Here is an 18,127-nt window from a genome sequence, read left to right as displayed (position 1 = left end):
ATATTTACTTTAATACAGTTATATTAATTTTAAAAAGTAATTGAAATCCAAATAAAAAATGTTTTCTTAAATGCAATCCAATTTACTGTAATGGTAAATAAGGATAAACTAATACATATAGAAACAATTTTAATTTAATTTAAAACTCAATGCAGAAAAATAATGCATTATTTTGTTATGATTATGTTCAGTTTTTTAAATTTTGCTTAGTCTTTATTTTCATTTCATCCAACTCTTTTTACCATCAAGAAACAATGGTTCTCATCGAAAAGAAAGCCCAATTCTTAGAATGTTCTCACCGTTCCAATATGAAATTATCAACATTTCATTCCTGTAAAAAGTTAAAATCCTGTAAACAGTCACTAAACATTTCTTTCTAAGTAAATTTGCTTACTAACTGATATTTTCTGTTTTGTGCAGTCTATATTAACCTACAATGTTCGAACTTGATCAGTCACATTTATTAACTCCTTATGTGAAAAATAAAATATTGTAATTATATACTAATTAGGGTGAAATCAGATTTAATTTTGTTTATAGAGTAAAAAATTTGAAACAAAACTTGATTCATAAATAAAATATATTGCTTAATTATATGGTGAAGCATTTAGACAGCAACTAAATTTTGAGAGAAATACTAAATATGCTGCATTTTAATGAGTACATTTTAATTTAATGATTATGTATTAAAATTTAAACACAATGACAATTCTTTTCGTTCATGCACAGGCATTTCTATTAGAAGTGCTTTTTTAATGTTTTTTCTTCATGAATTTAGATAATCTTGAATTTTTAATTATAAAACACTCTTGAAATCATTAGTCTTTGATTATGTTCAGGGAAACTACAATTTTAAACAATTTATGAAGTGAAAAATATATGGTAAATTTGAATTAATAGGGATAATGCAAAAATTATTTTATATCTAGCTTATTTGCCTAAAAAGCCAAATATATTTGATTTTTTCGAACATCACGATACATTACGATATGAATTGATATATTTTGAGCAACAAAACCCATGGGTTGTATTTATGCATAATAAATTTTAAGAGTTTATTATTAAATATAAAAGCATATTAAATTAATTAAATTTTAAAAATAGATATGAAATTGATAACTATCTGATTTCCTTCTCAGAATGTTATAAATAAATATTTATATATTTTTTTTCCATTTTACTGATCTTGATTTTTGATAGATCACACTTTATATATCCAATTATCAAACGTATTATCGACATTAAAAAAAATTTTTTTTTTAAGAAATTTGATTTAAAATATACATTATTAAATATGTAATATTTATTTATCAGCATATATTTAATATTGTATTAAAATATTTAGGTTAATTTTTTAGAAAATAGTTAGAAACATTAATGAATAAAATTAAGCAATATCAAAAATTTTAAAAAAAAGCACAGGTATGGTAGATCTAAATAGAAATTTTGAGTGAAAATAAGCAGATAAAAATAAAAAATAGTTAATTTTACAACACTAACATAGCTGAATTGTAGTAAAAACTGGTGCAGAAAATAAATAATAAATCATTATAAAAAATTTTTTTAACAAAATTTAAATTTTGGTTTATTATATTTTAAATGAATAAATTATTAGCACAAGTCTCTTATTAATACATGTAAATTACAAAAAAAAAGTTTTTTAAGACCACTGAATTTTGAGGAAAGCAATGTGTTTCAACGACAAAAATTTATAAGTAAAATCAATAAAATAATAGATCAATTTAGAATTATTAAGTAATCAATGATTTCATTTAAATAAAATGAATTAAAAGTTGCTAATTGTTTGCTCCATGCTTTTTAGCATGTCTAATATTTTTCGATAAATTTTTCCGATTGTAATAAACAATCCAGCTAGTATTTGAAACTTTACTATAGTTTTTGACGAATCGATTACTCTCATCCTCGTTCAAATTTGATCTTAGAATAATAGTTTCATCGTCCGAGTTTTCTTCGTCTAAAACCAGAATAAATTCCTTCTGTAATTCGTTAAGGCAATTATTTTTAAGGATCTCCATAACGAAAGACGATGTTCCTTGTTTACAGTGAAGGGTTGCCCACAGACGCTTCAACTCGTTCGTACATAGGCACGCATAAAAATTAAGCAGTTAACACGCAGTTTGGCGAGGAAGTGCCCCAGAGTTAGTCTTAGTGGAATGTCGCGTCCTGAAAGGACTGCATAAACTCTGCACAGCTAGATTCCTCGTTGGGAGTACATAAAAACTGCCCAAAGAAGCGTTCCTGTACGATCCATAGTTTACGAGAAAAATACGAAAAACAATGTATGACGTCACTGCCGGTGCAAGGGGAAAAAAACACTTTATTGTACATATCAACAGCAGTAAACTATGCACAATTTAAAACAGATGTTCAAAGTGTCCACCGTGCATGTCGAGGCAGGCTTGAGCACGAATGTTTCAGTGAGGGTAAAACTATAAAAGTGTTTTTCTAGAATCTAAAAAGCGAAGGTCCACATTTGTGGACAAAAGTAATAATAAAGAGCCTAACGTAACTATGAATATTCAAGATTTTTTTACCAAAAGGTTGAGCAAAGAAAGAAATTGTTTAAGTTTTTGTCTTGACATTATTTTTTAAATTTTAAATTGTTACCTTCTACTAACTGGAAAAATAAGAGTGAAAAAGAATAAAAATAAGCTGTAGATTCTTAAATCCTTTGTTTTTATTAAATTGTTACTGAGATAACTAAAAGCAATAAAAACATTGCTCAAAAGAGAACATTTTTTTTTTTGAGTCAATAAACAAATAAGTAAGAGATAAACATTTTCCTTTCTAAAATGCAAACTCCTACCCTTCCCATTAAGGGAATTTCAATAAACAATTTTGCAAGCACTTTTAAGGCACAAGACAAATGTCATTTCGTAATAGAATTTTAAAAAAAATAATTTGTATTGACAAAATTGTCAAGTTAATTAAAAAATAATTATTTTCCAAAAAATACAAAATAAGCACTTTTTAAAGTCTTTCTTTAGAACTCACAAACAAACATTTCCATTTTCAATTAATTTACAAATACTTTAAAAACAAATAATTTTTCAGTTTATGAAAGCATAAACATGCATATTTTAAATTTCTTTGAATGAAGAAAAATTCCTTTTGATAAAGATAAACCCTTTTTAAAGAAAGAAAAAGGAGAAAAAAAATAAAAATTTTAATTCACACTATTTACATTAGAAATTAATAAAGTTTTCTTCTTCACATTCGCAACGTTACAACAGTTGCAACTTTAGATTTCACATTAGAAATATATGTTGATTAATATGGTATGAAAAAATCAGACATCGAAATGTAATTTTTTTTTCATCCACAATTAAATTTAGTAAATTAAAAATAAATAATTATAAAACATCATTGTTTACATGAAATAATTTTTGGGTAAATGTGTTTCACAAGTACATACAATCTAATTATAACTTGCTCAATTAGTCTGAAAAATATGGCAAAAGAGGCAAAAAGTGAAAATAACTGTTAGAGGACCAAAATTTCAACCGCTCTCCTGACTAAACAATTATAGCCACAATCTCCGATATATATATATATATATATATATATATATATATATATATATATATATATATATATATATATATATATATATGTGTATATATATATGTGTATATATATATGTATGTATATGTACATATATCGGCAAGGCACTTAAATGTCTTCATTTTAATTTACACTGAATTGAACACTAAGAAACTTATTTTACCGTAATAAGTATCCGTAATAATATGCAATTGGAAAATCAAAAGTTCTCAGTTCACCGAAATGATATTGGATGATCGTTGATAAGGAAAGCATTAATGAAAAAAAAAATTTTTTGAAATGTTATTTGCGTTCTGTTAAAAAAAGATTTACGTATGTTCTAGATTGCTTTGTCAAGTTCGTCAGTTATTTTCTTAGAGAAATTTTGTTTCCCATTTGCTCGTGGAAAAAAACAAATCCTACCGCTGCAGTTATTCTGATGGAAACTGAATGAAAACTTGATAAATAGAAGACTGAAAATTTCTGCCTCGATAGAGGGCGTATTCTCGCGTTGCGATCTCGAATTTTTTTTTAAATATATTATTAATTGATTCTTTTATATTATAACCGTCGTTGAACAGCCGAACCAATTTTGGGTTTGCGACTAGTAATGTTTAACTTCGTAGCCTTAAAATTTTGAACCTAATCCAGAGCACAAGGGAACTCCTGGATTGGGAGAAATTTGCCTTCGTGGAGGGCTTTTTGATGGAACTAACGAGCGTTTCCGTTACATAAAAGATAGAGGAAGACCTCGAAAACCTCCCACGGTTAGCCTAACAGCAAGAGAACTCTAACCCACCATCCGTCTACAAAAATATGAATGTAATTTTACTCTACGAGTGCGTAAGTCAAGTTCGTCTCGTGAACTAACCACATTTAAATATTAATCTCCCCATCTAAATACTTCTTCTTGTCACCAAGTTATTTTTTTAAAAATAATTCACTTTACTTTTTCCGGTTTCTATTAAATAAAAACAGTTGAAACTTTATATTTTATAATAGAAATACACGTATATTTATATAAAATAATAATAGTATAAAAAATTTATACCTTAATTCAATTTTTTTTCATCTACAATTAAATAACAAAAATTAATAAATAAATATTAAAAATTATTGTTTTTGCATGATCTTTGGGTAAATGAGTTTTATGAATGGGTGCAATCTAATTGTTGTTAAATTAGTCTTTAAAACAGGATTAAAAACGCTGAAAGTGAAAAAGAAATCTAGGGGACCAAACTTTCATCTGCTCTCCTAACTAAACTATTTGAGTCATAATATCAATAATGAAGCATATTTAGAAGGTTAAAAATTGAAATATGCATAAAAAAAATTATTTGTGTATTTAGAGAATGTACGTTTTTGTGTCCGATTTCGAGAAAATCCCATCATTTAGTAAAAATTTATTCAGGGTGATTTTTTTTTAGCACTGTACATATTTATATTGTAAAACAAAAAAAATCATGAATTTTTTAATTTTATTTTATTTTGTGATTTGATTGCTATTTCTTATTTTTTCCCTATATTTAATTTCAGGTGGTCGCATTTAATTTCCTGGTAAAGAAGAGTCTCAGGTGCTCCTTTGGCAAGAGAAATGCTACTAAGATCGAGGTGAAACAACTAAGGCTACTATTTCACAGGGCTAAAGAGAGAATAAAAGGGTTAGGTTACTTCTTTGAAGAGACTCGTGCCGCTCCGAGCTTCTGATTTCAGTCAGTGACGTCACGGCGGCAAAAGCATCAACTTCTAGCTTTTTAAATAAATTGTTTCGCTTCTAACTAGCATCTTTTTTAACCTTATTTCAATACATTCACTGTTTCCTATATATTTTTTTATTTCTCTTTTGAGGTTCTTTTTTTCATCTGTTTTCAAAAATTCAACAGCAGTATTCAAAAATCAGCTTGCTCGATAGAGACCTGCAGGAGTTATTATAAAACACAAAATGAGAAAACGCAGTTTTCCGCGTTTTATTTTAGAGAATATAAAGGTGACATCAAATGAAGTATAAAATGTACTGGAAGAATTTACCTTCTACATTATATTTCCTGTTTTTTATTTAGACGTTTAAGGATGACTTTAAGCAGAAAAGAAGAAAAAAAATTCTGATCTACAAAGAAAGAAAAAAATCCAGGTCAAAGAAAATAAACTCTTGAATTTCAAAAATAAAAGATATTAATGATTATAAATTCTTCCAATTAAGATATATTTTAATGACATTATTCAAAATATTTATGTGTTTTAATTATAACGTCTTTATTTTAAATATTTATGAGGACGTGTATTATTTCCATTATTATATGCTCAAAAATTATTGTTTTAGTAATTAGTATTTTATATTTTTGTTTCCTAGTGATAATATATAGAAATAACTTGTTATTTTAATTATAATTAAGAAAATATATTAAAATGAGGCATAAAAATTAATAAAATATGAGACTTTTATAGTTGCACATTATTAACGAACAATATGTTACTATAAAAGTGTTCTTATATACTTTTCTTTATTTAACAGTAAGGGTTAAAAACTAAAATTAGAAAATGAAAAGAAAACGAGGAAAACCATTGAGATATTTTTCTAAGTCTGAATTTTTTTCGAACGTTAAATCGAACATTCAACTCATTTCTTACCGAAAGCAGTAAATTTTTTATGTCCTGTAGCTCTGATGTTTGAGATCTGTGTATGGCGTGACGTCATGAGGTGGGGAATCGTAACTTCAGCTTTGAGAATGGAATGAACCAGCCCTTTTATATCTGCTCTTTAGCCCAGACTATTTTTACAAAAAATAGCTAAAAATTGACATTTTCGGAAAAATTTTAAATTTATTTAACAATTATGTTACTATTTTAAATTATATATAGCTGATAAACTATCGAGTAGCGTCAAATCTAATTATCAAATTCAAATTAAAAAATATCAGAACCAAAAAAAGCGTGTGAAAATTGTCGAAAAACAATAAATAATAATTAATTTTCCTAATCGCGTGTCATTATTCGCGAACGCAACGACCCATGGAGGGCGTTGTTATTTGAGACGAATGGCTGCCAGTAGAATAACACGTTCAGTTGCTCTAGAAATTTCTTCAGTGTAGCATGGTTGCGTCTTTTTCTTAAAGTGGTTAACTACATTTGAAAAAAAAAATGATATTCCTAATTATTCAGGGGACAATATAGACGTCATATTGATTCCTCATATTGAAATGAAAGATTTTTATATCGAGTTGATTTTTTTCTCTTAATCTTGAAATTCTTAATCAGACCTAGAAAATCATTTTGCTTAGAACAACTATATTCAAATTAAAAGAAAAAATTTATTTACATGTCAATTTTTTGCTATATACAGGTAAGTATTATGATTTTATAAGTCCAGAGAAACCCAAAATAAAATAAAAAAATTTTGATGGTTTATCTTGGTTTCAGTGTGACTCATGATGGTCCAAAATCATTTGATGGTCACCATCATCCATTATGTGCTCATAGTTTTTGCAATGCCAACAAACTTCTATCATTCCATGATGGAAAATGCTACTTTAATATTATTATGGTTAATCAAGAGAAGTCTCATGAACCAACAATCCGCGATTGTCCATGATGGTTCCAACTATACATTTTCATACATTTTCCAACTATACATCATAAATCAGTCCAAATTCCTACATTGAAGTGATGGTTACTCAGGTTCATTATACCATCAAGATTATGTTGGACCATCAATTGAAAACCATCAAAAATTTTGACTTGGGTTTTATTAAATCACATTTATTCACTGAGAAGTGGGCAAGGGACTTTAATATCTTCATTTTAATTTACATTGAATTGAACATTAAAGCACTTATTTTACCGTAATAAGTATCCGTAATAATATGCGATCACGAAATCGAAAGTTCCCATTTCACTGAAATGATGTTCGTTGATCAGAAAAGCATTACTGGAAGAATGTTCACACATCAAGTTTGTCAGAAAACTCTACAATTTTAAATTCTTGTGTCGTTATGTCATATAAAAATATTGGAATTAGAAACCCTATAAGGAAATGATCAGAAAAGGATCACGATTGTACAGGTACTAATTAAGCGTGCCTAAAAATAATTATGTTACTGTAAAAGGCTGAAGTCTAGTAAATCTTAGGATTTATCGGTAAAACCTAGTATTTACGAAAGTAGCTTGCTAAAATTTTGATAAACCTATGATTTACCAACGCCTTCCAGTAAAAGCTTGAAACCAGTTATACCTAATGGCAGAACTTTTCATTCGCAGATACATTGGGTTCTGTTACGTTATAGGGGACCACCACATCGTGGCGAACGAATTCAAGACCACAAACGCAACCCTTCACCTCAATGGGCAGTTGGGAAAGCGGGAGCAATGGAAGAGGACACAATATTTACTTAATAATTATTAGAAAGAGAACAATCATCAAAGTGCTTCTCTATTTAAAAGTTGGGGAAAATCTTTTGAAATAAATCCGTAAAATTTTTCGTTTCGGGGGATAAGAGAAATCTTAAAAATTTTAATTGGACTACTATCGAGGGAATAAGTCCTACTCACGAGTTAGCAAAGGGAAAAACGTTAAAATGTTAAACATACACACAATGCAGAACTTGAAGCCCAAAATTGTAGATTAAAAGACAGGATGTGAGTATTAAAGTGTGAGAAAGAGCGTTTTGTTTAGAATAATAATTAGAGAATAAAATTTAGGTAAATAAATAACATAAAATGATTAATTAAAGCTTTTTGTTGCACGCACGCACACAAACGTGTAGTTAGATATTGAAGCAGGACCAACGTTAAGGACTTTAAATTATTAACCAGGAAATTAGCTAAATATCAAAAGTATTAGCCAAATTTCAAAATTCGTAGTCAAAGGCATTACTATAAAGCGAAATATTTTATGAATGCAAATTCAAATCAAGAGTCATTTTGCAGTTGAGAAGAAAATGAGCTATGAATGGGGATGAAATTATAATAAAAAGTAATAAAGAGGATAATTTTAAAATAACAAATATCACTGCAGTAAATATAAATGGAAAGTTGACACATCCCGGTTTCCTTCACTAACTAATTCTCTTTACTAAATTGAGTCTAATTCGATATTCAACGATTCAAGCGAATATAAAGCTTCCCTTTTATTTTTCATAAAATAGAAGTTTCATTTGTTAAACTCCCAGATCTGTTGTTATGACGATAGCATTCCCCCCCCCCCCACTACTTCGCAGAAACAAGAAAGCAGAACTAATGAAGATAGACAGAATATAAAACTTGACTGCTGAGAAGGATTACTGAACTTCAGGTAGTTCAAATTTGTTGTTACATAGTCACGTTCTTTAAAAAAAATCTTAAAAATTGCCACAACCGAACGTTTAAGGAAATCAGGGGCACTCGAGGTCTACAAACGCAATTAAATGCATCCTTTTGTTTGAAAGTTCTTAAGAGGTGTAATGAAACTTTTCTCGTGTTGTTCTAGGTAATCCCACTCTGATGATGGTTCTTCAGTTTTTTCTCTCTCCAATGATACAGAATAAAAAGGGATTGAGTGGAAAAGATTAATTGAGTGGTCAACATTCATCTCATATGTTTAACACGATAGATCCGGATACGTCCCACCATACTTAGATTAAAATTAGTAACATTGTATGGTATTATACTATAATTAATATTGTATATGCTAAACCAGTTGATGTAAGTAAAATATATTTTGTGTGGGTGTCATCTTTCACAACGTAACAGAACTAAAACGAGCAATCCAAAAATTTGTTCAAAAGGAAGTCGAATACTGTTCAAATGTTAGTAGGCTTGAATAATCAAATTATATTGGGTTAGACGAAATGATAGGGCAACCATTAAATAGGTAATCGATTTAATGTATTTAACAAAATATGTGGTACCAAATAATAGTGTGATCGAGCATTGCCTTGATATTAGGCATGACTAAAAGTTCATCAAAACAAAATGTTTTAAAAAGTGATCACATGGTAATAAGAACAGGTGAGCGAGATACAGTACTGATAAATAGTTTATTGGCTAGAGTTTAACAAATGAGAATGGTTATAAAGTTAGAATTTGGTGTGGATCGTTAAAATAGTAGTAGGCACAAATAATGATGAAACTGCAGTGTGTTCGGTTAACAATCAAATAATAGATGATGCACGATGACAATAGACAAGTACAAATCAAATAATAACAGATTCAAATACTGTTGAATAAATAGGATGTGTCATTGATTATAGGGAGCAAGTGATGCGCAGAGGTAAGTTAAAAACGTGCCAATTGATAGTATTATCAAGTAATGTTCAAATAATAGTAAGATCGAATGCTGATCATGTGATAGAGGGTTCGATTATTGTTCATATGAAAGTGGGTGCGAGTAACGATAAATAATTCAAGGTTAACAATTAAATGGTTTAGCAATTTAGAAAAGTGCTGAAAATATAGGCTCAAATAGTGACCAAATGATAGCGTTCAAATGCTGTTAATGAATTAGTGTGCACTAGATTTTTAAAAATAATCATATAGTATCATACATATAAAAGCCGGTCACATTATTGATTAAATAACAATGCACAAATTTTATTATAATAGGTTCAAATACCATGAAATGGATAGTGCGTTCGAGTATAGTATTAAAAAAAGGAAAATTTGTTCAAATGATAAGTCGATCGTTTAATATTCAAATGAGTACGATCACATGATAGCAAGTTGGAATACTCTTAGTTAGTAAACCAACAGTTTAACAAAAGAGAGTATTCTACAGATAAATGTAATAACAGAGAGCTCGACCATAGATGGTAAGTTCAATTACGGATCAAATAAAAATAAATTCGTGTACTGTTGAAATGATAGCGAAGTTGATAAAATGTAGCAGTTAGAGAACCGGTACATACAGTATCATGCTAATATAAAGAAAGGATCACAACTTGATCCAGTACTTGTATCAACTATCATTAAATCGATTTCAGAGCCGACTCAATTAATCGCTACATTTCAATAAGTACTCACTCTCTTTTGATCATTATCATTAGATCAATAATAGGACCTACTTATTTTCGTTACTGATATCTAAATTAATTTGAACAAAATCTACAATCAATTGATCATTGCTCGAAATACCTTTATTTTAATCATTACCCGCTACCATTTGATTAACATTAGAACTTACTATCATTTAAACAACACACCTGGATCTCACAATCAATTGTACTCCCTTCAGTTAAGTATTCGAACTGATGAACCGCTTATCATTTGATGAATAATCGAAACGTCTATTTTCCGTTAATCATTATAGAATATGCTCGAACCCGCTAAAGTTTTATCCGCATTACAAGAATTTATCGGAACCCCTATCATTTAAGCAGTACTCGAACCCACGATCAATAATGAAATCCCTGATTTTACTGCTCTCATTTGATCAATTTTAACATACATCTTTTTATTGGGACAGTAAATCATTTCATTTAATACCGGATCCCAAATCCACTATTATTAGTCGTTTCTCGAACCTACTCTGTATTGATCAATACACAATTACGAGTATCGATAAAATGTGGTTATTGAGAGCGGATGAAAAGTGTGTTGGCTAGAGTGCTAGTAAATAGATATCGGGTGCATATAATGATTAAACAGTAGGTGAAAATGGGTTTGTGGCCCGATAAAAGTTGTGACTTAATTAATCAAATGATAGTGGTCTCCAGCCACAAAAAAATAAGGTTCGAATTGCGTTTAAATGAAAGTAGGTTCGAGAACTGTACAAAAGACAGTGAGTTCAAGAGGCTGTTAAAATGATAACGGAAGCAAGTTCCAATTAAAAAATGTGTATTCAAGTATCGATCAAATGATAATGGATAAGAGAATCAATTTATAGAAAGTCGGTTCGAGACCTGATCAAAAGAGAATGGGTTAGGGGACCATTTGAATGGTAGTGAATCAAGTACCGGTCCAATAATAGCGAGTTCTATAACCGATTAAAAGTTATTAGATCGATTCAAATGATACTGAGTTCGAGTCTTAATAAAAAATTTAAATGGCAGCGTGTTAAAGTATCTGAACCAACAATCTCTTTATAGAATCTCGAACGAAGTATCCAACCATTAGTAATTGAATCAATAAATGTTTTCCTGCCAGTTTACAAGTGATCAGCTTTCGAACCTTAAATCATATGATTAATACTCGAACCCACTATCATTTTATCAATTTTTGAACAGCCTTAACATTGTTAAAACACTTTCTGTATCGATTCGCTAACCCTCACATTATATAGCTGCTCGAACCCGCTGTCTTTTCAACAGTAATTGAACCCACTATCTTTTAATTTGTACTCGATCATTTGATCTGCAAGCGAGCTTGCCATATTACGAATTAGGCTCGACACAAGAGTTAAGTTAGAGAAGTGTTCAACTCACTCAAACGAATTATTATCCCAACTTGCTATTATATGAATATTACTCGATCCTATTTTGTGAGTAGAATAATTGATAGCGATTTTGTGAACTAAGAAACAACATCGGCTCTATATTTGATCAAGAAATAGTACGTTCTAGAACCGATTAAAAGAAATTGGTTTAGAGTAATGATCAAATTTCTGGAAGATCATTTGCTGATCAAGTAATAGGAGAAAGGAAAAATGTGGGTCAAGTGAAAGTGGGTTTCAACATTGCCAAAAATCAGAGTCGGTTGGATCAGTGGTGCGTTTTAGTATTAATTAAAAGAGAGTGTGTTGGAGAACAAATTGAAAGTTAAGGGATTTGAGTATCGATCTCAAAAAATAGTGGTTACAAGTATTGATAAAATTATATAGATTTTGAGAGGGATAAAAAAAAGTGTGTTGAGAGCTAATAAAAATATGGTGGATTCAAATAATGATTAAATGCCCGTAAGTGAAATACTGATCAAAGGATAGTGGGTTCTAGCATTAAAAATTTTTTCCAAATCTGCTCATATCAGAAAGATTCGTAGTATTAACCAAAAAGAGAATAGAATTAATTTATGAGCAAATGCTATGGCTATGTTTTCGATCATCGAAATGATAGTAGATTCAAAAACTGATCAAATGTTAGAGACCGATGAAAAGGAAGTGGGTTCGAGTATTGAATGAAATATTATGATATCGAGTAATGATTGCAGGTTAGCAGATGATAAAATCATAGTTAGTTCGATTCATAATGAAATGACAGTAGATTCCAGAACCTATTAGAAGATCGCGTAAATCGATGAAGACAGAATGCATTAAAGTGCAAATAACAAGACTGTCTGATCAATTATTAGTGAAATAATGATTGATTCGAGAACTGATCAAAAGACAGTGAGTTTTCGGACAGATAGGAAGTTAATAGATTGAGTACCGGTCAAATAATAGTGAGTTCGGTTACGGATTGATAGTTATTGGTTCGATTATTGATAGTATGATAATGAGTTCGAATACCAATAAAAATTAAGTGGGTCTGAGAACTGATTTTGCCCTGGGTTTGAATATTAAATGAGATTCAGAAAAGTTCAAATGGTAGAGGGTGTGGTTGAATGTATTGTGGCTGAATGCATAGAGGTCAAAAGTGTCTTTATGCAAGTACTCGAACTATTTATAGTTACTCGCACCTACTTTCCTTCGAACCCTCTATAAATGATCAGCATTCGATCTTACTATTATTTGAACATAACATGATATTACTATTAATTAGCACGTTTATAACTTACCTTTCCGCATCACTCGATCCCTGTAATCTATTATTATTCAACAGCGATCATTAATGTCAACTTTTTGCTAAATACTCAAACCGATTAATGGTAGCCAAAATTACAACTATTTAGTTAATAATCTAACTCAATATCATTTGTTGATTATTCGAGCCGCCTAACATTTGAACAGTATTCGACGTCAGTGTCATTTGACCACTGTTTAAAACTGTTCCTTTTAGCAACTGTTAAACTTGAACCCATTACCCGTTTATCGCTACTCAAACCAGTTATCATATGATCTTCATTCGAGCCTACTATTACTTGAGTACTTGCACTACAAGGCCTAACATACCCCCTCACATGACCTATTACGTCATTGCCAGCTTATCTGTATGTGCAGAATAGCGCGGAAAAAAAATGTTGCCAAGTTTCTCTACATGAGTAAAGATGTCAACTACCGAGCGATATCGAATTTGTTGAAATATATTTCTCCCTCGTCTTCTACTTTTATTTAACTTATTATTTATTTGCGCATTTTATTGTAACCGTGATATAGTTTTGTTTATATTCTACATGGCTACTTGCCTGTCTCTGTAAAAAAATAGTGAAATTATTAAAATATCTTTGTAACGGAATTTAGAACGTGTCACTGAAGACAATTGATACTGGACGGGCTTGGTTTACTCGAAATAGAATGGAAAGAACAGTTTCTCACGTAAACAATTCCCACGTTTCGATCAGGAACGAGTTATTTACACTACATCACTAGCGGGTATCACATAGAGCAATTTTCTAAAACAATCTCTTTTGTTAATCACGAACCTAAAAATTTTATCGGCGTGCGAGCTAGATCAAGTTTTGTTTTTTCTATCATTATTTCTATTTAATCCTACTATAAATTCCCATTTCGAATTTTTCATTTATTTACCTATCAATTTATTTATCTATTAAGTTAATATTGGCTTTACGAGTCTTTCTCCTAAGTGAACACGTCTATTCAGCGAGCATTGCTCCTTGTACCAAAAGTTTATCAAAGTTACATTTCTGCACTAAAAGTCGATTTTTTAGTCAATTATTTCACTACCTAGCTAAAAGTTCTTGTTTTCGCTGTGAAAGATGACACCCACACAAAATAACATTTTACTTACATCAACTGGTTTAGCATATACAATATCAATTATAGTATATAATACAATTTTTTAACCTAAGTATGGCGGAACATATCCAGATCCATCGTGTTAAACATAAGAGATGAATGGATGCAGCTGACTCTTTTATCTAGTGAAGGCAAAATACGAAAAAGTTGATGTCCTTCGAAGAAAATCCTCTCTTTTGGTCTTTCCTTTACGTAGTTCGAAAAAAATTTATCTTCGCCATTTCTGTAAAATATCGTCTCACTTTTTACAGTATAAACTGATTTAATCTTTTCCACTGAATCCCTGTTTATACTCAATCCTTGGGGAAAAAGAACTGAGGAACCATCGGCAGAATGGGATTGCCTAGAACAACACGACAAAAGTTTTGTTAAGAACGTCCAAACAAAAGATTTACTGATGGTGCAAAGGATGTATTTAACTCTGTTTGTAGACCTCGAGTGTTGACCAATTTTAAGATTTTTTTTAAAGAACGCGTCAAAGTAACAGCAAATTTGAGCTATCTAAAGTTCAGCAATCCTTCTCTGATGAACGATGTAAAGTTTCAGACGCTGTCTATCTTCACTCGCTCCGTTTTCCTGTTTTTGCAGAGAATATGGATAGTGGGGGTGCAAAATAACTGATGACGTCATAGCAACAGTTCTGGGCATTTGACTGATAAAACCTCTATTTTATGAAAAATAAAAAAGTTTTATATTCGCTCTCGGTTAAATCTAGAATTAGTAATATTCAACCTACTAAGGAAACCCAACCGGGATGTGTTAAATTTATAATTACGGCAGTGATAATTAATATTTTACAATTATCCTCTTTACACTTGCATTTTATAATCCTCTCACCCGTTCAGTTCTCATTTACTTCTCCCTGAATGCAACACAACTCTTGATTTGAATTTGCATTTTATAAAATATTTCAATTTACAGTAAATTTGTATTTTGATTTGAAGTTTTCTATGGTAAAAAATCAATCATTAAACATTGTTAAGATTTACCTTTGGCTAAGAATTTTGAAATTTGGCTAATACTATATTCAACTAAATTTACTGGCTATTAATTTGAAGTCCTTAGCGTTGGCCCTATAGTATATACTTCATATTATACCGATACTTCAAATTGTTAGCCAGTAAATTAGTTGAATATAGTATTTGCAATACCAATATATATATATATATACCTGTTTTTATCCTTCCTCTTGGCATACCAAAGGTCAAAATTCCTGATAGTTTTCTATTGATGGATCAAAATGATCTTGATGGTAATCATCAATGATCCATTATATTTTTGATAGTAACCAACATAAGTAAACATCATTTCAATGTAGGAATTTGGACTCATTTATGATGGTCCATAAAAGAACAGCAACTTGTTTTAAAAGTTTGCTCTTGCTGATCTATCGAAAATATCCATCATAGATTCTTAAAAATCAAATGCTGTAACGATCATGAGCAACCATCACCCCAATGTAGGAATTCGAACTGATTTATGATGGTCCAATATAAAAAAAAAAAAAAACTCTTTTTGTTTGTATATTTCTGAGAACCAACAAGAATTCCTACTAAACTATCATAGAAATGTATAGTTGGAACCATCACGGATTGTTGGTCCAACTTCTCTTGATTGCTAACCATCCTAGCATTAAAGTAGCATTTTCCACCATGGAATGATAGAAGTTTGTTGGCATATCAAAAACCATGAACACATAATGTAAAATGTTAGATGATGTCGAATCATCCTGTCCAGCATAAATCATCAATTTTTTTTTAAAAATACCATCAAAAATTTTGACTTAAGGCGTGTAAAACAGTTCTTGAACATTCTTCTTTATAGAATAACTAGTTGAATGCTCGTTCTTCGCACGGGGTGAATAAAAAATAAAGTATCAATAAATCACTGTAGAGAAACACAACGAAATCATGCTCATAACTGAAAAGCATATACATTATGCCACTATGAAAGAGCTTAATGGAAGAACCAGGTAAGTGACATTTTTAAGGGAATTGATGAATCACTGGTTTTGCCTTTCTATAAATCTTAACACAACAAATCACATAAACTTTTAGTATGCTTGTATGATTTTTTATTTCAAATTAGGCAATAAGGTTTTATTTTTTAGGTAGTTAGATTTTATTTAAAATTGGGAACAATAAAGCAAAGAATTATTAGTCCTGTCTTGTATTACATTCGCAATGAAATAGTTCAGATACAACTTTTTTTTCATTATGAAAATATCACTTACCTGCTTCTTCTACTAAGCTTTTCAATTAATATACCTAAAATTACTTTTTTTATTATTCAATATTATTTGGTGCCATTTACAATGGCTTTACGTTATTGAAGTAAAACCTCCTTTTTGTAATTCCTCCCATTAAAATAAAGAGAAAATGTATTTAGCATCACTTGGCATGATGTTATTACTTGCAACTAAACCAATAATAATTAAACCTTACCATTATCAAATAATTTTTTCCGGTACATATCCTTTTTGAGGGGGCGTTATAAAGTATCGGTACTTAAGCTGCTTAGTATCGGTTCTGTTTTAATCATAACGAAGTATATCATTATAATATTTCATATCTATATTAGCACATTTGGTACTTATTATATAACCCTTCAACATTTAAATTTTGTGAAAAATATATTTGTCAGTGACAGCCAACTAAAGCCGAAATTTAAAAAACAAACCGAATTCTTATTAGAAAACTTGATAGGGATTTTGGAGAATAGCCATTTCTCTGTCTAACCTTTAATTTATTATTAAAATATTTAGTAGTGATTTAGTAGTGAAAGAACAAAGTTCTTGTGCTCTCATTCATTATAATATTAATAAATTATCTTTGCTAACACTGGAAAAATATTTTCTGAAACCGCGGAAAACCCGTTGTAGAATTTTTATCAAAACTGCACTAATGAGTATAATACAAGTAGTACACAATACCGTCAGGGATACAAATAAATTAAGCATTATCTGTGAATGGTGATTTTCTATGGTTTTCCTAGCAATTTTTTTCCCCTTTAACTTTGCTGTTTAGAGCATAGCTTATATATATTTTTTAATTTCAATTAATACATATTATCAATACTAATAAAGCATTAGTGTCAGTAATAAGATATCGATTCAAAATGACTAAGTATCCTTTCTCCTATATTTTTGATCAGTTTCTTATGTCCAAATTACCAACATTAACAAAGCATCATTGTCGTTATTGATAATATGACGATTCCTTACGCTTCTTTTAGACAAACACCGTTACTACTGCTTTTTAGTACTAAGCTTATTTCAATGTGCGTACATTATTTAAATTAATTAAGCATTATTGGCATCAATAATAATGTGGCGATTTTTTACGTTTCACTTAAACAAATAAATACAACATTCCTATTAGTTTTGCCTCTAAATGCATAAATATTTTTTTTCTATTCAATTACTGTTGATTTTAAATTAAATTTTTCTGGAAAAAGGGTTTAAAATAAATCTAAATAAAAAAAAACGTGTGGTATCAGAGAACGTTAAAAGAGTATAAATTTTGCGAAGAAGCTCTCACGTGTTACCACATCATGTTGCTCATTGAATTTATCTGACATAAAAAAAATTCCATATTTAAATTCGCGCAATAAGTCATTTCTTTTATCAAATGGAGCTATAAGCCAGATATTGTCACTGATGTTATACTTAAAATATGTGACAAAACCAAATTGTCTATAGTTAAATTTAAGGCAGTGACTAACGTTTAACCAATCAGGAAATTC

At 29.8% G+C, this 18,127-nt stretch overlaps 1 protein-coding gene and 1 long non-coding RNA gene across 1 annotated transcript in view; both read left to right on the top strand.

Annotated features, from left to right (window-relative positions):
* Nucleotides 1-5,342, top strand: part of LOC147810088 (uncharacterized) — a 32,249-nt gene extending 26,907 nt beyond the window's left edge. Inside the window, exon 4 of the long non-coding RNA XR_015434183.1 lies at nt 5,101-5,342. This is a non-coding gene — a long non-coding RNA (uncharacterized LOC147810088). The remainder of the gene's footprint in view (nt 1-5,100) is intronic.
* Nucleotides 1-18,127, top strand: part of LOC147810084 (uncharacterized) — a 391,466-nt gene that overhangs the window by 231,208 nt on the left and 142,131 nt on the right.

This window comes from Parasteatoda tepidariorum, chromosome 5 (assembly GCF_982258835.1).
Source record: "Parasteatoda tepidariorum strain Cologne lab strain chromosome 5, Ptep-v5.0, whole genome shotgun sequence".
NCBI lineage: Eukaryota > Metazoa > Arthropoda > Arachnida > Araneae > Theridiidae > Parasteatoda > Parasteatoda tepidariorum.
The sequence above is the reverse complement of the archived record's forward strand: the minus strand, read 5'-3'. Positions and strand labels throughout refer to the sequence as shown.